Raw genomic sequence first — 21,219 nt, forward strand, 5'->3', positions numbered from 1 at the left:
CCATTGCCCATTGAGGTCTGCTCCAAGGTCCCTAGTATTATGCAAGAATACATTTTTTGCATTAATATTGAACTTCACTTCCAATTGAAATTTACCCCCACACCCCGATATTAAGATTTTCAGAATTTAATAAAGCAAAAAGACAGTACCAATTAACCACACAAAGAGAACATCAAAAAAATGAAATTATTTTTAAAACAAAAGAAAAAGAAACAGACCAACGGTCAAGAAAAACCCAAGTCCCAACAAAGCACATTCGTCAGTGATTCTGTCAAAAACGCTAGAACCACAACAAAACCCACAACTTTGTCACAACTTGCCCATGTGACGAGTTGTGAATGGTGGAGTTGTAGACCCATATGGACCCACAAAGAAGTTTCATCAAGACTTATTATCTTTTACACCAAGAAAACCCATCCATATTAGGTGCTAGAAGCAATATGGGAAATATAATATTTAACCAGTTAAACAAACACCTAGCATGCTTTTCACTAATAAATTGAAAATTTTATCTTCAGGTTATTCTAGCCATTTCTTCTCAAGAAAATAAAAGTACTTACAGAGAGCCACATAAGAGAATTCCATAGTGTGTGTAGGGGCTTACCATGAATGACCACACACTCTGCCTCCACATGTAGATTTTTGTATCTCACCCTAATTGTGGCAATTTTAAACCAATTCTGCAAAAACAATTCATTTTCTACTCTGCCAACCCACAAATTATTAAGTCAAAAAATATATTTTTTAAACTTAACATTTGACAGCAAAACATATAGTCATCAAAAAAAAAAAAAAATCAAAGATGAAAATGTGGTTGTGAAGGAAATTTCCCAATTGCAATTCCTATAAGCATTTTTCAAAAAGCAAGAGCACATGCAAATCTAACAAATAGCCGAATTATCAAAACAAATCACCAACGAATCACCTCAAAATAGAGTTATACAAAATTCAAAACATAACAGCTGAGGTCTAAAAGAGATTTCACGAGAATTTCTTAATCTTATTACTACTTCCATGTAACTTTACTTGAGAAAGTGCTTCCCCAATTTGGTTTTGGACCTATGTGGGTTCTTATTTTCTTGCAGGATGCTAGAACTGATGCAAGTAATCTAAGGGGGCTGCTGTTTATGCTTAGAATTGATTAAGGGAAATGAGAGTTGCTTAGAACAGTAAACAAGGTGTGACAAAACCTTCTAAAGAGAAATCCATATCTTGAAAATAGCATTAGTCTAATCTTTGTAATTGCATTCAAAACTAATTACAAAGTAACTACAATGTGGTACTTGTTTGGCATTGGAGCCCTCTAGGTGCTTGACAAGTGCCTAAATCCTATTGGCTAATGCTTAAGCAGTCATCTAATCAACTAACTATTTACAAGAGGATTTGGACACAACAACTTGAAATGCCCTGCATCAAGAACCATCTATGAGCAGTTACCGGATCTTGAATCACTGAACTTATCTTACAATTTAATGTCATTAGAAATTTGGGGGTTGCAACACAAGTGCCCTATTGTTTTCTACCTTTTTCAGTACTCCTGTCTTCCTTTAAGGTGCCTATATATTGTGCTGTTGACTATGGCAAGTTGAAGTTAACAAAAAGAAAGGGGGACACAGCAAGGGGACACTTACCTAGAGGTCACACATCATCCAATTAGGTAGTGCATTCTTCATTTTCCTGCAATTTCATACTAAAGTCAAAACAAATTTAGAGACTTCTTTTTTCTATTAATTTTGTGTTTAACTATAATTAGACAAAGAGTGAGGCTATGATATTTTAATGAGACGACTTGATAACCATACCCAGAATCAATCCTTTTACTACCTTCATTGTTGCAATAAATTCAATAAAGCTTTAGGAATGTAGTAGTATGGATTCTTGAATCAACATTTTCCACTATTTGTTCTATGTATAAACATGACCACCCTTTTTTCTTTTCAATCTTTCCTATAGGCATTCAACAAACACATGTAAACACAGACTTGACTGAGATCGAGAACATGTTCCCACAAACTGCTTTGCTTGGCAGCAATCTATAGTACAAGAGACCTCAGCAAAAACCACTTAATACTACAATATATTAAGCAGATTTTTAAACCAATAGAAAACGGGTGCATGGCGTGCTTGACATAAGCATTTTGTCAAACATTTTGAGGGTCTCATTGCAAAGGTTCTCGACTTTGACTCGTTCTCCCAAGCATAGATTGAAAAGAGAAAATTACAAAGACAGAGATCTTAAAATATTAAAACACTGACCTCTGTAAAGTCTGGAAGTTAAGCTAACTTATGAGTTAGCAAAGAAGGAAACACCTTCATAACCAAACCAGATACAAAATTTCCAAATAAAAAAAGAATTGGAAAAAATAATTTTAAACTAAATAAGCCCTCTTATGAATGAAAGTGTATGCAGCCAACTACAGAAACAATAGTAGAGAACAATTTGCAGACTAAAAATAAGTCAATTAGAAGAACAAAATAATTAACCCAACAAAACAATTTATTGACAACTCTTTTTGTTGAAAGTAATTTAACCTAACGTGAGACATAAGTTTTTGTTGACATTATTTCCTAAGAATAATTTCTACTTGAAACAAATAGGTTCTCATTTAAAATATATATATATATATATAAAAAATAATTGTTCTTAGGAAAAATAGCAAGATGTAGATGTAATGGTAGAAGTAGCCCACTTTATCAATGAAGAAAAGCCAAATGAAACCAGTGCATGCATACATGATTTTATCAAGTTCTAACTGCCATTGCCGCAATAGCATGCTAAATTTCTGTTTGTTTCTAAAAGAAATTTCACAGAAAACTTGATATGAACAATAATAAAAATAGAAAACATTGAAGAGTTCAGGACTCACAGCAAATTTGTAGACAATTGTAATCTAACACATTTTAGGCAATCTATTAAACAATAAACAACATCAAGATGTAATATATACGTATATATTACAAACTAATCACTAACCCATGCAATGCACTGGATAGTTAAATTTAAAATCACATATATTTATAGTAATAGAGATAAAAAAAAATGTGTGACTGAGAATTAAAGATAAATGAATCTAAATTCTTAGAAAGGTTTTAGAAAAATGGCCCAAAAGTGGAAGAGGCCAATTTGAACCTTTTTTTTTTTTTTTTTTTTTTGAGAATGAGGCCAATTTGAACCTGATAAGGTCTAATGCAATGATTGTATGAACAAGATGGCTTTAGTCAGTTTGCCAGACAATGTCTTCCAATTCCAACTGTTTTTCACATTGCTTCATTGAATTAACATCTCATGCTGGATGGTGTATGATAATTTGCAATGCTATAAGATGTTGAAACATAAGAAATTCTAGGATCTTTTGTTTTTTGTTTTGCATAGTAAGAGCAAGCAACTACAAAAGGCAGAACCCACACATACACTCCAAAAGGACTACCTTAACCATCAAATGTAGGGTAAGTTTGGTAGCTTAGTTTGTTCTTCTCCAAAAAGGAAAAAGGGTGCTTAGATTTTGGGCAAATGTGATTTTTATTTACTGAAAATTATTTGTAGAAACTCTTTCACTTAAAATTTTTCATATGCAAGTTTAAAGAAAAGAGATGGGACAGTAGAAGAAGGATGCTTGGGTGAAGAATATATTCGTGCAATGAGGTTAATTTATATATAATAATTTATAATAAAAAAAATGAGGTTAATTTATATGTAATAAGAAGTTGTATAGATTTGTTGATGCAAAACTGAATGTAGATTTTGCATAATGTTTTCCCATTGCCTTGAATTTCTTTTTTTAAAAAAATTAGTCTTTATTTTTACATTCTACTCTCTTTTTTCTTTTTGTTTATTCTTGCTAGGCTAATTTTGCTCTTATTGAAATTTTATTTCCTTTAAGCTCATATTCCATGTTAATTAGAATTTAGAGGTGCATGTTTAAAAAGAATAGATAGGATTCTAGAATGATGTTTAGGTTAAATTTTGAAAATCATTTATTTTTTATGATGGCATAATAGTGTTTTGGGTCTGACTATAGTAGATAGCATGCTTGATCCTAAGGAGCCACCATTATTATTTATTAGACCTTATCAGGTTCAAATTGGCCTCATTCTCAAAAAAAAAAAAAAAAAAAAAAGGTTCAAATTGGCCTCTTCCACTTTTGGGCCATTTTTCTAAAACCTTTCTAAGAATTTAGATTCATTTATCTTTAATTCTCAGTCACACATTTTTTTTTATCTCTATTACTATAAATATATGTGATTTTAAATTTAACTATCCAGTGCATTGCATGGGTTAGTGATTAGTTTGTAATATATACGTATATATTACATCTTGATGTTGTTTATTGTTTAATAGATTGCCTAAAATGTGTTAGATTACAATTGTCTACAAATTTGCTGTGAGTCCTGAACTCTTCAATGTTTTCTATTTTTATTATTGTTCATATCAAGTTTTCTGTGAAATTTCTTTTAGAAACAAACAGAAATTTAGCATGCTATTGCGGCAATGGCAGTTAGAACTTGATAAAATCATGTATGCATGCACTGGTTTCATTTGGCTTTTCTTCATTGATAAAGTGGGCTACTTCTACCATTACATCTACATCTTGCTATTTTTCCTAAGAACAATTATTTTTTATATATATATATATATATTTTAAATGAGAACCTATTTGTTTCAAGTAGAAATTATTCTTAGGAAATAATGTCAACAAAAACTTATGTCTCACGTTAGGTTAAATTACTTTCAACAAAAAGAGTTGTCAATAAATTGTTTTGTTGGGTTAATTATTTTGTTCTTCTAATTGACTTATTTTTAGTCTGCAAATTGTTCTCTACTATTGTTTCTGTAGTTGGCTGCATACACTTTCATTCATAAGAGGGCTTATTTAGTTTAAAATTATTTTTTCCAATTCTTTTTTTATTTGGAAATTTTGTATCTGGTTTGGTTATGAAGGTGTTTCCTTCTTTGCTAACTCATAAGTTAGCTTAACTTCCAGACTTTACAGAGGTCAGTGTTTTAATATTTTAAGATCTCTGTCTTTGTAATTTTCTCTTTTCAATCTATGCTTGGGAGAACGAGTCAAAGTCGAGAACCTTTGCAATGAGACCCTCAAAATGTTTGACAAAATGCTTATGTCAAGCACGCCATGCACCCGTTTTCTATTGGTTTAAAAATCTGCTTAATATATTGTAGTATTAAGNTTTTTTTTTTTTTTTTTTTTTTTTTTTGAGAAACCTAAATCCACTCATTAAATAGTAAAAGTTCCAACTTACTTATTTTCTAATTTGTTATGCTTCTACAGGATACATTTTTTTTTTGCTTTTCAAATTTATTTCTACTAAGGTGACCACTATTTTGGTCACTTAAGGTAAAGAGCACTAAGCACATACTCGTGTAGACTATATATTCCACTTCAAAAGTTCTTATATGATCATTTTACATAAAAAAAAAAAGTCTACCAAATAACTTAATCAAAACCAAATCTAACCCAACTACCAAAATCGAAACCAATCCAACCAAAATCCCCAAACTTAAATCATATATGATAATCCAAAAAAAAAAAAAACTTTTACTGGTAGTGGCAATTTTTTTGGTTATGGGTTCTCATTTAAAACTCTTATTTTCTCTCCTAAGAAACTCTTCCTTATCCGTATATATCTAACTATGTTTTCCGGATAAGCAATAAGTAGTTGGAAACTTCATAGTTGGCATGCTTTTCATAAGAAAAACCCACCAAATTGTTCCCAAAAAAAAAAAAAAAATCAAAGGAAGAAAGCGTAATTAACAATAGTAAAGGCGCAAGTTAGAATGGCACAAACCATAACATTTAGCAGCTCTATAAAATTCTTTATGATTTCTTAGGTTTCTTTCTTGACTGTTCAAACTACCAATCCATAGTAAAATATTTACCGTTTAAGCAGCCAATAAAAAAATGTAGCAAATGCAAACAATAACTCAATTGAGCCCCCAATATTTAAGAAAATAAAGATCCAAAGCTTCAAATCAGCAAACTATGATGTGTGAAAAGATGGAAGTCGTACCCATAAAATATAATGTGATCACTCAATTTAGTGCCACTAAGCTCCTATTCTCTTGCAGTACATTCATCGAAAAACTGATATGCATTTTGGCAAACATTTTTCTTTTCAAAGAAAGGAAAAATAACCTCCAAAAGACTTTATATGATTTTTTCCCAAAGCATCTCTAATAATGCCAACACAAAGTGTGCAGAAAATTATGAAAGCATTAAATGATTATAAACCAACTGAAGAAGAATGATCCATATAAGCTAAGAACTAAAATAATACAGAGGGAAAAAAAATGTCCATATTTAGTGGGGATATTGCAAGCAGAAGAACAAAGACAAAGGCAAACACAGAACTCAAATGATATGATCCACACAGGCTAAGAACTACAATAATTCTTTACATCGAAGTGGTAAAGTTTGAACATGAGAAAATCGATTCCTAGCTATAAATAATTATATATATACATGTTCAGAACTTTATTTTAAAAAAGAACTCAGCCACAAGAAATTACAAAAGGCTACACATAATTCCTATGCCAGTTTTTGTTGTTGAAAAAGTAACTTGATCTAAAATATAACTGGTCAAATATGATTATGCAGGATGAGCATGGTATTAGATATTATCTTAAAATAAGTAAGATTGCTGGATTAAGTAATTTCTACTCAACTCAAGACGTACCAGCAATATTTCAAGATCATAGAAGGTGTTCTCGTTCATCTCTTTGAAGGGTTATAAGATGCAAAGATAAAGTGCGTATATAGTGAGGCTAAACATTCTACGATACAAAAGTAAATATGAACATAGTGAGGCTACACCATCTATGCTGCTTTACATCAACCACATGGCAAGGGAAACCATCTAAACAAAAGCTAAATGGAAAATTACATTTCAATCAAAACACACATACAAATGCACTTATGTTACCAATTTCAGCATGTAATACAAAGTTTGAAGAGTGTCAATCCAAACCCATAAACAAAAACAAAATGATTTTTGTTTTTTTTTTTTTTTTGGGTGGAGGGGGGGAGGGAACAATTAGGAAAACAACCATTTTCACTATATTCTATCCTCAATTAATAGATTGAGTTAAAATAATAAACAAATAGATAACATATCTTTCCTATTTCAATGCCTTAAAAACAAAGATTTACCAAGCAACTAACAAAAATTGAATGCTTAAACAACTGAAACTTAAACTCTTTTTGATTCTCAATGCATCTGTTTGGCAGCATTGAACTAAAACAGAATAACACTGACTCAAAATTCAACAGAATTCACCCCCTCACATCATAATCAATAATTGTTTAGCAGCTACAGTTTTACATGTAACTAAAATAAATTTTATATATTTTTTTCAACTCTATTTCATTAATTATTTATTTAGATTTCTGACAACTATTTCTTTTGTAAAATAACTTCAAAATTAATCATAAATTAATCTAAAAAACCAAATCTTGTTGGACTTTGAACATATAGCACAAATTAATCAACAACTAATTACTAAAAGAATAAATTAAGAACCAGAAAAATTAAGGGGAAAATTAGTAAAAAACTTACCTTTCAAAATTTTTGGTACTCGTTCCAATTCAATGCCTCAATAACTATGATCTATGAACACTGTAGGCTACATATCGCAACTGCAGGAAAAACTTACTTTTTATTTTTAGGTAAAAAGCACTCAAATAACTTGACAAAAATGAACAAAGAGAACATAGGAAACAAAAATATAGGGAAGAGGGAATGAAATAAATACGAATTATAAAAATAAAAACAACCTAAACAAAATGGAATGCATTGATTGTAAACAGATACCCAAAACGAATGCAACCCAAATAGGCAAAAACGAAAAAAATTCTAATTCAAGTGTTTTATCCAATACTTTCAAGAATCTATTTCCTCCCTTTCTTAGTGTCTTCTCTATCCTCACAAATTTGTATCATCAAGTATAACAAAAATTATACCAATTCATCCAAGATTTACAATATAAAACCGAACACTCTTAATATCAATATGTTCGTAAAACTCTTCTGTAAATACATACATGCTTGAAATCTTACATTTTGCCAATGAACTATAGAATAGGTTAATTCAAAGCAACCCAAAAAGATGATTCAAGAAAAAACACTTACCATTTCATCTCACCAAGCAATTAAGTTCCCAACAGATAGGCCCATGAGTGCAGAATATTTGCCAACAGCTTTGATGACCCTGAAACTGAAATTCTGCATTTAGATTGAACAATGAGAAAAACAGTATGAGACCCAAGATTTATAAAAATAAAAAATAAAAAAAATAAACCAAATTTTATCAAATAGTAGAGAGAGAAACCATCCCTTTAGAACCAAACACAATCTTGAACAAAAAAAATAAAAATAAAAATAATGAGACCTAACAAAAAACCTGCATTAGATAATTGCAAAAAACAATTAATTTTAGGGCTTACAGTGGACCTTTGGACTTGCTTGGCCCTTTGCTGTATGGCGAAGTATTGCTTCTGAGTATTTCTGCAAATAGGACAAAATTGTAACTACCCAGGGAAGTAGAACATTGTTTTTTTGTACTTTAGTATAATCAATTGATTGTTAAGAAGCGGGCTAGCTTTTAAAGAAATCCACCCTCAGAAGATACTCCCACACAGATTAGAAGAAGAAGAAGATTTTATTAATAATAACAAAAACAAAGCTCTAAAATAATATTTTATTAACTTCTTCCAAAACAGTTACTGAGATAGAGCTGCAGCATTTTTACAGTGACCAAACATTTCCTTTATATTCCAACATTTTTGCAGTAACCAAATAGAACAACAGTAAAAATAATTAAACCCATCCCAAAGTCTATGAATATAATTCCCAAAGTTGCAAGTGAGTCCAAACATTCTTTTATTTCCATCAACTGCTTAACCCAACAAGCACATTGGTACGAATAAAAGAAATGAATGAGGTTAGTGTCTACATTTTATTTTGTTGGAAAGTGTATTTTATCAACCAAACATCAGTTATAGCAATTAAGGTGACTTATGACAAATTTTACTGTAACTACTCAAAAATCATAACAACCCAAGAAGATTCAATAGAAAGTAGGAACACATTGAGATCAATTTTGTAAAAAATAATAAGTTCAAATGATGGCAATTATGAAAAATCACTCTTCTCACTGCTTCAATAACCTTACATACAAATTCCCCTACTTATTTAGTTTAAAACCAGAAATATCTACCCATATCTATCATAGAAGCAAACATATAAGATGTCCTGGAAATCAAATTGATGAGTTGGCAATAAATTAAATTTTCAAGAGGGATATTACAGAGAGAAATTATTGCTCTTTTGCAATTTAGAATAACTTGAAGGATAAACGAATCTGCAAAAAAACATCAGGACAAAGTGTTACCATACAACCACATTTGAAAGATAATTGAATTAGTATGTTGTGTTTCAAGATGTAGAAGGGTAAACAAGATATCATCACAAAATCATTTGGTATCTAACCCAATATGAGATCAAATTCTAACAATGCATGCAAATCAAGAGGCACGGTTCTAACAAATCATATTCAACACAATTGGTTACTAAATGCTTTGTATTGTAAAATCATAAGAGAGGGGATTAAATGCTTAATTCTCCCAAAAAGAACTTAATCATGTTCAGATCATGACCAAAGCCAAAGCCAAAATCGTTGATAAGATACTAACAGTTGTTTGTGATGGGCTCTCATTTGTAGTCTGGCCTCACCATCATATGCATATGCCAATTATCTTCTTATTATTAAGCACCAATTAAAAAAAATATATAGTTACAAAGAAAAAAAAGGGTGGAGACCAAAGAACACGTCTCCTCGAAGATTTATTTCAATGTTAAATGGAGAGAAACTTGAAGTTCATCTCATGAGTCATGACCTTTAGTCACTGGTCAATATTATCATAACAATTGGTAAGATTTTCATTCTCGAGTGTTTAAGATTCCTGTAAGTGTAACCTATAGGATGTTTGAATTTATTGAGAAATTTGATATAACTAACATTTTCTCCCATTTGAGGGTCTATAAATTGTACATGATTTGTTCATATAATAAGAAAATATTGGAATTCTAAGTGAGGCTACTAAAGCAAGCAGCTAACAATATTGTAACATTAAAAAACTCTTTAAAAAAACTGTGTGTTGATATTGCTTCTTAACACAAATAAATTTTGTTCATGGGATTAAAAACAGCCAAAAAATATTATAATTAATCATTGAAACTGTGCATCTTTTGAAGTATTGAAGAAACTACTTGGTCCTACCTATATGCCATGCCTTGAAATTAACAACATACCTGAAGAGAAAATTACTGAGTCCATGCCTTGAGAATAAAGCAATTAAGCATAGCTCTTTTTCATGCCAAAACTTGTATGGCACCACGAACCATTAAGAGAAGTTCCAAAATGTACATAATGACCTACTAATAGACATAAAATAATTAATAAGCTAAGGAATCATTTAAACAGCAACAAGGGAATCTAATTCGTGAAACTCGCTGCATTGTTGCAGAATGTTTACTTTGTTCCGTAAATGCAAATATAACAAAATCTTATCTTTTAGAAATCCAAGAAAATAGAAGTTATGTCACTTCTAGAATATAAAAATGTTATGAATGAACCAGATGACAAATGATCAGGGACTTCATTACAAATTCATTCCCAACTGCCATACATGCAAGAAGAGCATTCGTGCAATAAGGCAATGCAACTCAACCACCAAATACCATACATGTATAGATTAAAAATATATACAACTTATTTCAAATCCATTACAACTTTATTCTTCTCAATTAAATCATGTTCCAACTTCCAATGCAGCAATGGAAACATAAACTAAAGCGATAATATAGCACAGTACCAAATTCAACTGGTTGTGGATAGAGAGAATTTACCATGTTGCATAAGTAAAGAAGATTAAATTTGAATAACAAAAAGTTGTTTAGAAAATATATTAAAGAAATATGCAAATTTCTAGCATAGGAAATAAAATTCAAAAAGTGAATGGAACAAAATTGTAAACGTAAGGAGAAGGAAAGCAAATTAATTGAAACAATGAAAAGGGCTAACCGTAGGGCCTTTTGGCATGGGCTGAGGGAGACCAATAGATAGCAAGCTATATATAACTTTCAAAACTATATGCTTTATGTTTGCAACTTTGCATATGGTCCACCCTAAACAACAAGGCTGAATGCCAAAATATGAAAACTATCAGCTGGGGGGAAAAACAATTTTATCCTACTAAAAGAATCTCGTGCTACTATATCAAGTAATTATGAGTACAACATTAATAAACTATAACCAGAGGACAATTGAAGCTCAAAATTTACCCCGTAATCATCTAATATATTAAGCTTCCAAGATCTGAACCCCCTATTTTTAAGTTTGCTACTAACAAACAAACAACCACAACCTACAAGTCACACATGAAAAATTGCACCACATAAATTAAAATTCCTAGTCTGATGGGCCATGGCAGCATCATAAACCAAACATTGTAAAAAGAGACTGCAAAGAGTAACAAACATGAAGTTTGAGACTCCTCAGAAAGGAAATTTTCCTCATAAGTTGACTATGAGCTTGTGGAAGCACTGGTTTTCGAGGAAAGCCAACTATAGTGATTTTTAAAACAAATACAACAATAAAAAATGCTTAAAAGACCAGAATCCAATGATAAAGAAAAGAGTAGAACATACCAGAACTAGCACATGACAATGACTTAAAACAAAATGTCTGAAAAAAGCCTATGAAAACGTCTTCAAAAAAATCTTTTGATTGAAGCAATCTAATAAGTTAAGAAGCACCCGCTAAAAGCTCTTGAAAATAAAATTTTTTGTAGGGAAAATAATATATTACTCAAATGAAAGACTCTGCATTTAGAAAGGAACAAAATGGTCTTCACATCTATGGGTGTCCATGGGTCGGGTCAAGTCAGTTTGGACTCAAGCCACATTATGTCAATCGTCGGGTGGTGAAGGATGAGACCCATCACTATACAATATGAAAAGACATCAGAAAATATGACTTTGCACTATAAAGTAGTGGAAGAAACTGAAAAATCTTATGAAAACGTCTTCAGAAAATCTTTTTGATTGAAGCAATCTAATAAGTTGGGAAGTACCTGCTGAAAGCTCCTGAAATGAAACTTTTTTGGAGGGACAGTAATATTACTGAAATGAAAGGCTCTGCACTTAGAAAGGAACAAAATGGTCTTCATATCTAGGGGTGTCCACTAGTCGGGTCAAGTCAGTTTGGACTACACATTATGTTAGTCGTCGGGTGGTGAGATGAGACCCATCACTGACTAAACAGAAACAACAGCTCGAACGTGCAAGTGTCCATGGGTGGTAGTCAGATTCAGTTGAAACCAGCTAAAAAAGGCGATGGAGAGCGGAAATGTCCGAGATTGCAAGATCTCCGTCGTATCTGATTGGAGATCTGTGAGATCTGCAACCAGATATCAGAGATCATCTCCGCCAATCTGGGAAAATATTTTACTGGTATCGCATCTTCATTGCATCTTCATCAGATTCCCAAGTGGGAAAGCTGACACTTGACCCGATTGAGGCAGATTTTGGACTGTTGAACCTGTCGCCACCATCAAAAAAATATACATATTCAATTTCTTAGAAAATTCTTTTCAACTAACAACATAAAACAACTGGCTTGAAAAGTTGAAGGCCATCTTCCCTCTCCAGTAAAACTGAATATAGTTAAGATTTAAAACTCACAAGAAAAAACAGGAAAAGAGGAAGAAACACTGATGTGGAAGTGAAAGTGGAGTGAAAGGCACCAAGCTCTACAGAACACCAATTCTTGAGGGACACTACAGGTCAGCAAGCCCCACAAATTAAAATGTACATCACCGAACATTGACTTATTCTATAAACTTTGGATTGCTATGGTGATTGGTATAAAAAGTAGGTGCCAGAATTTATGAATACGAAAGATTGTTGTGAGGTGTCTTGTGCTTTGGACCTGGCTCTATCAAGTAATGCTAAAAGGTTTGATGCTTGTATCAGATAGAGAGAGAAGGGCGAGGTCTTCTCCCTCTCATGTGGGCATAGGAAATCATGGTGAACCATGTTAGATTTCTGTCCCTTTCTATTTTGGGCTTGTTATTTATTTCCTAGTTGAGATCAAATAACAAATATCAACTAAGATAAGCATACATCTTTAAAGAAGCTCCAAACATCCCAGGGCAAGCAACACCAACATGTTCCAGTCCTCAAACCCAGACATTGGTATCCCCAATCTCCCAAAAGGAAATGATTTCTTTTCTTAAGTTTCAAATCACAAGTTACATTCCTAAAAGACCCAATATCTAGCAAATTCAAATTCTTCAGCATCTTTGCCACAAAGTTTTACAGTTTATGAAAATTTTCTAAAATTTTTCAATTGCATTCTATCAATATCTAATTAAAACAGCTATAAAACATAAAGTTGGATGCAAACACAGAGTCTCAATAAACATTTACAAACATCAGTCAAAAATAGTAATTTGTAGCATTTTATACCAACGGGGTTTAAATATCATACACACAAAATTACCTGACATGCAGAACCAGACAATAGTGGAGGAGCCAAACAGAGTCTGAAACACGTAATTCAAGCTTGTCATTAAGGTGAAGATTCACAGACTTGAAATTTCGGTGAACAGAGAGTGGTTGACAGATCTCATGCAAATACATATACCAAGAAAAGAGAAAAAATCAGTTTCTAATTCACTAAACATGGATGACAAAAGACTTCCTCACAAAAGTGTGAAATCTACAAGTTGTGATTTCCTAGGCTAGCAATAAAAGAGATAACAAAGAAATCTGTTTCTGAGCTCCTAGCCTAACATCAGCATTCTATATAAGCAACTAAGAAAATCCATGTCTCAAGTAAGGTAAAACAATACACCATTGCAGACTAGTTTAATATCCAAAAAGAAATGGAAAAATTCAAAAATAAAGAAAGAAAGAAGTATCAAGTTCTGTATTAATTAAAAAGAGACCGAGAGACAAGCGCTAACATAACTAGTTCCAGGATTTGGCATACACGATAGAACCAAATCCATGTTAAAAGACAATCCATCTATATATATATATATATATGAAAGGCAGAACAAAAAAATCCACAGCACCTAAAATTTGGAACACAGCAATTTTGCAGGTATAGGTCCAAAGAATAGATTGTTCTCCACATTCCTACATAGCAAGCAAGAATTTGTGAGTTGCTGTAGGCAGCACATAGTTCCTCCTTGCAACTTTTGAATCAAGATCAAATTTTGGAACACAAATATTGCTAAGAAACAATATTAGCAAATATTTAAAAACAAAAATGAAAAATCAAGGAGGATGAAAGAAGGGTACAGATCCTACGGGCTGCAAGAGAAGATCCTGTAAAACATCAATGTCCGGGGATATATCCAGACAGATCCTACAAAACCATGGTTTCATATCTTCAATAAAAACTATGAAGCAAACAAATTAATGAGCATCAAAACAACCCCCCCCCCCCCCTTTCCTTGGTTTCTATTTTTTGAAGATATAGATTTTGTTGTTTCACATTTAGTAAGCAAAAAATGGCATGAATAAGGGAAATTTTACTGAAATTTACAAATTTTGAAATTGCAATTAATTTGATCTAATCTTTCTCAAACATAAATATATTATTCATATAAGGTCTGTTTGTGTATTTGGTTGTTATTTTGGACTCTGGTTACTTTAGCTTCACTACGTGATTGAAAAATTTTGATGGCCAGCTTCATTCATACCTTTATTTTATTATTTTTTTTTTTAAGGTATTTAGTCCTACAGAAGGAGGGTGCATTTATTTGCTTTGCTCTGTATCAATAAATTTATTGACTTCCTTTGTAGTGGTTAGCTAGCTTCCACTAACAGTGCAATCAAACAAAACCCCCTTTCTTCATTGTGTGCTTCTCTCGAAAATAAGTGTTTTGTTATTTTTTGTAGATGGGCAATAATGTTCAATTATCATGGTTTCGTAAAAATCTCTCTGTTCACCCTTAATTGCAAAATGAGAGCTATATCATAAAAAGCTATAGTATTACTTATGTTAATTGTTTGTGCATGTTTAATTTTGTTGTGCAATTTTGTGATATATAGTTCCTATGCTTTTTCCCAACTATTGTTCATTCTTTAATACTTTTCAATGATTTTGCAATTTTGGATTGGATGCATTTGAGTGAGAGAAACAAAGAGGGAGGGGACAAGAATTGTTGGAGAAAAGTCGATTTATACCAGCTCTGTATGGCATTTCTATGTTGAGTAGAGACTTAGAGAGGGAGGGAGAAACACATCGTAAAAGGTGATTTTGACTTACACATGATGGGTATGCTCTCTCTTTCCATTTCAAAATCAAAACTAATTTTGCTCTCATCTTTCTTCTTTCTACAAAGAAGCTTTTGTCATTCTCTCAGATTAATTCTAAATTTATGATTCTCTGACTTTGTGAGGATGATTAATGTTTTCTCTTATGATTTATTTTAAGCTTATGTGTGTGTGTGTACATATATTTGTAATTTTTACACCATAATACTTCCAATTTTTAAATGGGAAATCTTGCAGGTGAAGCATATTTGTGGATTGTGGCTTTCTGTCCGTTCGTTCATAAGGTGATTATTTTGTTAAGTTTGATTTCTTTCCTTAACTCACATGTTTCATTGGATAGATGTGTGACCAAATTTTCTGATACCTCATTTATGGATATTAATTTTCTAATACATTTGTAGTGAGGTGACCTTACCCTTTGTTCTTCTTGCAGGTAAAGCCATCTCTAGTGGGAAGGCTGTCATAGAGGTTTCTTAATTTGGAGTGCTTGCCCATACAGAAAAGCATGATNTGAAATTTACAAATTTTGAAATTGCAATTAATTTGATCTAATCTTTCTCAAACATAAATATATTATTCATATAAGGTCTGTTTGTGTATTTGGTTGTTATTTTGGACTCTGGTTACTTTAGCTTCACTACGTGATTGAAAAATTTTGATGGCCAGCTTCATTCATACCTTTATTTTATTATTTTTTTTTTTAAGGTATTTAGTCCTACAGAAGGAGGGTGCATTTATTTGCTTTGCTCTGTATCAATAAATTTATTGACTTCCTTTGTAGTGGTTAGCTAGCTTCCACTAACAGTGCAATCAAACAAAACCCCCTTTCTTCATTGTGTGCTTCTCTCGAAAATAAGTGTTTTGTTATTTTTTGTAGATGGGCAATAATGTTCAATTATCATGGTTTCGTAAAAATCTCTCTGTTCACCCTTAATTGCAAAATGAGAGCTATATCATAAAAAGCTATAGTATTACTTATGTTAATTGTTTGTGCATGTTTAATTTTGTTGTGCAATTTTGTGATATATAGTTCCTATGCTTTTTCCCAACTATTGTTCATTCTTTAATACTTTTCAATGATTTTGCAATTTTGGATTGGATGCATTTGAGTGAGAGAAACAAAGAGGGAGGGGACAAGAATTGTTGGAGAAAAGTCGATTTATACCAGCTCTGTATGGCATTTCTATGTTGAGTAGAGACTTAGAGAGGGAGGGAGAAACACATCGTAAAAGGTGATTTTGACTTACACATGATGGGTATGCTCTCTCTTTCCATTTCAAAATCAAAACTAATTTTGCTCTCATCTTTCTTCTTTCTACAAAGAAGCTTTTGTCATTCTCTCAGATTAATTCTAAATTTATGATTCTCTGACTTTGTGAGGATGATTAATGTTTTCTCTTATGATTTATTTTAAGCTTATGTGTGTGTGTGTACATATATTTGTAATTTTTACACCATAATACTTCCAATTTTTAAATGGGAAATCTTGCAGGTGAAGCATATTTGTGGATTGTGGCTTTCTGTCCGTTCGTTCATAAGGTGATTATTTTGTTAAGTTTGATTTCTTTCCTTAACTCACATGTTTCATTGGATAGATGTGTGACCAAATTTTCTGATACCTCATTTATGGATATTAATTTTCTAATACATTTGTAGTGAGGTGACCTTACCCTTTGTTCTTCTTGCAGGTAAAGCCATCTCTAGTGGGAAGGCTGTCATAGAGGTTTCTTAATTTGGGGTGCTTGCCCATACAGAAAAGCATGATCTTTATGAGGAGATAACTTGTCCTATTTTAGTGGGAAAGTTTGTGCTCTCTCACACCCAAACTTCACCTGGATATACAATGTATTGATATTTAAGGGGTGAACCTTTTAAAGATTCTCACTGTTGTATGCTGTCTTATACAGTAAACAAAGGGTTAATCAATTTCCTATTATATTAGGAAAGATGATTTGTGAATGTAGAGATATACAATCTTGTCCAGTAGGCATATAGCTATCATACTGATGGTGGCCTCCCTGTTTTACCATGTCTCCAGTGAAAAATCAACTGCATTATAGGATTCTGAAATTCTAGATGTAGCTCAGAGTCGTCCTACTATCCGTGTGATGCATCCTGCCACTTACCTCTTTTTGTTGGTGGTGATCTTTTATTATTATTATTATATTTAGGGGAGAAGTCAAAGAACAAAGTATTAGAAAGAACTAAAGCAACAAAAAAAATATATATATATATATATATCTTCAAAAAATTCTGATGATTCTAGGAGAGAAAAACAAACATGGTGAAACCCTAAATTTTAAACATCAGAAACAGGAAGAGAAATCAGTAACGAAATCAAAAAAAAAAAAAAAAAAACTAAATTATGAGATTCCAATCTACAAGCACCAACTTTGGAACCAAATCCTAATTCCTAAAAGACTGGCTCTGCAGAGTACAAGGGATAGAAAAAGTGTTTTAACAGTTGTCAGCAATCTCTCCAAAATAGCAGGTACTTTCGCCATACTGTTATGGCATTTTCTAACTGATATAAAAAACTACAAGGCCTATTATAATTTTACTGATACCACGAAAAATGTTAAATCATGATTTTTAAGCTCAAGCTATAATGTAAAAGAAATTTCACTTGTAAAAAGAGTTCAAATAGCATAATGACATAAGCCACCAACCAAAATACACTTATTCTTATAATCATTCTCGTATACAATCACACCTTTTTCTATTAAGCAATAGAGTCATAATTTTGCCATTATTAAAAGAGGCAGAAGGGAAAAGAGAAAAAAATAATGACAGTTCAATGGGGAGTCAAAAAGAAAGAATGAAGGAGCAGATGAGAAGCCACATGTGGCTCAGTTTGCACTTCATAATGTTATCTGAAGAAGAATCAACATCATGAGTACATCAAAAGATATTTAGAAATTAAAATGTGATTTACCACTTCAAGAGGACTGACACTCTTATCACAAATGGCATCACCTCTCCTCAAGTATGGTTCTGAATTCAAAACCTACTATGTGCTTTTGTTGAGGGGACGAGGGGCAACAGAGACTAATGCCTGTGTTGTGATGAAATATCAGACAATATTTAAAAACACTGGTAGTCTTCCATGATATACAAAAATAATTTTCAATGACACGTTATTAGTACATCTTTGCTAATACATGATATGACAGGACGCTACATAAAACATAATCCAAGCACTGGATTAAATTAAACTTGACTTCATAGTTGATAGCTTGAAAAAATATAAATCGCACTTAAACTGCCCAAAACCACACATGGCTTTTAGTGTTGTCCAATATGTAGATGTTATCATGCAATAGTGTCTATCATTACATGGAGTCAATTCAGGCCTAAAAACACAAAAGATTACTGACTCATTCTTGCCCAAATGACAAGCATGAAAGAGTTTTCTTAGATATAAGCAATGACCACATGTAATGGCTGCTAAAATTTAGCAATATCAAATTATATTGGTCCATACCATATTGTGATATCTAGCATGGACACCTACCAATACAATCAAAAAACTTGATTGTTGGAACTAAGCTCAAGGTAAATCCCTTTAATTTTTAAATGCTAGATTGATGAAAATGAGATGTTCTTACAAAAATTTCAACTGCAAACCAATTTTGTATGCCAGTCTATGCAATAATCATGTCTTTCCATAGACCATATTTTCTTTTAAGCATGCCTATTAGGATCACAGTTAACAAAAAGAATTTACCTCCAAATCAACCCTACTAGAGCTAGGAAAAAAAAAAAAAGAAGGGAAGTTCCAGCACAACAAAGGCCCTTTTCGGTTATAGGTGTAAAGAGACAACTTAAGGTAAATCAAAACAAAGTTATATCATCATAACCCAACAAAGTTTACAACGAACAATGCTAGTACTCCATTTCTATAAGTCCTACAATGTTCTTAGAGATTTTTTTTTTTTTTTAATTGGTAAGTTCCACTCACACGACCTTTCCCTCCACACCCCATCATACTAATTATTATGAAAACAATCCACCAGAAGTATTTAGTTTATTAAAATATACTCGACCAATGATGTCTGCCCATATTATATGTAACGCGAGAGAGACAGAGAAAGAGGGATTACTTGATAAGTTGTGTAATTAACACCTTGTGAGAAAAGAACCTTGACATTCTATACCATCACCAAAAATAGCCACCATAAGATGCTATGAAAATTTCACACATAAAAATTAAGCACACACAAAGCCACAAATCATTGCCTGAGCATTTGGACTTGGCATGAACACAAGAGGCAGCACCAAAATGGGTCCAAAGTAAAGAATACAAAATTCAAAGACTACGCAGAGGGATGATGTACACACAAAAAGAGATTCTACAGAGCCAATTGAAACTAGCGCAGCAAACAGAATTTTGAAGATATTATATGCCATTACCAAGTAGTAGTCAAATTAAGCATTACTACAGTCATGTGCTCTATTTTTGTATAATTTTTAGAATTATCACACAAAAAAAAAAAAAAGAGAGAAAGTATGCAAAGGATATTGCAAACAAGATTTAAAAAAAAATAAAATAAAATAATATTTGTATATTATTGCCCATCTACAAAGAATAACAGAACATTTATTTATTTTCGAGGTAAGTCCACATATGCCGCAAAAAGATTTAAGGGATTTTCAAATTTCATCATTTATCATAGTCATATATTCAATAAAAGTCACATTTTATAATGGAAGGCAATATAGTGATATTGTGTATCACAAGACAACATTATAATATATTTCAAAGTATTCTTATGTTTTTTTGAAAAAGGCATAAATAGCACAATGCACCCACAAATCATGTCAAGAATAATTGATACTAATTATGAGGTCAAATAAATTAGATGGCCACAAAATAACTGAAAGCCTATGTTTATTTATCGATATAGAAGAAAGCACAGAACTGCACCCTCCCTTTGTAGGAGTAAATACCCAGGAAAAAAAAAAAAGGTATTAACGAAGCTGGCCTTCAAAATTTTTCAATCATGTACTGAAGCTAAAATAACATGTGCAAAAATCCAATAACAGTCGTATCAATCTACGAATTACTAAATCACCTTAACATGCAAGACCATATTCAATGCCATTCAAATTGATGAAATTAAGCCACAGTACCTCATCTAGCCAAGTCCACGTGCATAAGCTCCAATTGGAAACAAATCCATGATGGGAAAAATTCTGATCATTCACATTAATTCCCTTACCTATTCAAATCCTTACCCATCTGATTCTAAAAGACACACTTAAGGAGGAAATAGTCAAAGCACCAAAATATGCAATATCTCACATGCAACAAATTCTATTCTATTGTACATCAACGACTTCAAATTCAAGTAACATGCTGGAGACAAGTTAATCAAAATCTGTGACTGATCCTAATCAAATTAAAAAGAAATTCTAAGCCACTTATTTGAAATGAAATTAACTTTTTCATATTTTTTTTGTACTTATTAAGTAAAAAGAAAAGAAACCAAATAAGGAGATATATACATACAAAAAGCAAAATAAGCAACACGAAAAAAGAAATAAAACTATACAACATCAGTAAAATAAAACAAGTAAATGACAAAAAAATAAAATAAAAATGGAATCTAGGTTCTGCCCAGAAATGCGTACACAGCATACTGAATGCTTACGCACCATTATGCCGATGTACGTATCTAGGGCTTTGACCCAATTCCTAGATTTGTGTCATGCACAGAAACAACAAAGAAGCACAGATAAACATGTTAATCACACATGAAAAAAAATATCACAGGTTATATAATATAAAAAGAACACAAGACAATAATAAAATAAATAAAGAGAAGTACATTTTCCTTGGGTTGATTTTGCC

The 21,219-nt window shown here is 32.0% G+C and overlaps 2 long non-coding RNA genes across 2 annotated transcripts; both read right to left on the reverse strand.

The window, feature by feature from the left end:
- Positions 1-1,244: 1,244 nt before the first annotated feature.
- LOC136065606 (uncharacterized) lies at positions 1,245-11,582 on the reverse strand. Its single transcript, XR_010627236.1, has 7 exons — positions 11,098-11,582; positions 10,326-10,451; positions 9,322-9,375; positions 8,459-8,519; positions 8,145-8,237; positions 7,573-7,652; positions 1,245-1,677 (listed from the first exon to the last, which is right to left on the reverse strand). It is a non-coding gene; the product is annotated as an uncharacterized LOC136065606 (long non-coding RNA).
- Positions 11,583-11,836: 254 nt separating this feature from the next.
- On the reverse strand, positions 11,837-14,055 carry LOC136065609 (uncharacterized). Its single transcript, XR_010627237.1, has 3 exons — positions 13,579-14,055; positions 12,149-12,615; positions 11,837-12,018 (listed from the first exon to the last, which is right to left on the reverse strand). It is a non-coding gene; the product is annotated as an uncharacterized LOC136065609 (long non-coding RNA).
- Between the last annotated feature and the right edge of the window lie 7,164 nt (positions 14,056-21,219).

This window comes from Quercus suber, unplaced genomic scaffold, assembly GCF_002906115.3.
Source record: "Quercus suber isolate HL8 unplaced genomic scaffold, Cork oak 2.0 scaffold_1046, whole genome shotgun sequence".
NCBI classification, from domain to species: domain Eukaryota; kingdom Viridiplantae; phylum Streptophyta; class Magnoliopsida; order Fagales; family Fagaceae; genus Quercus; species Quercus suber.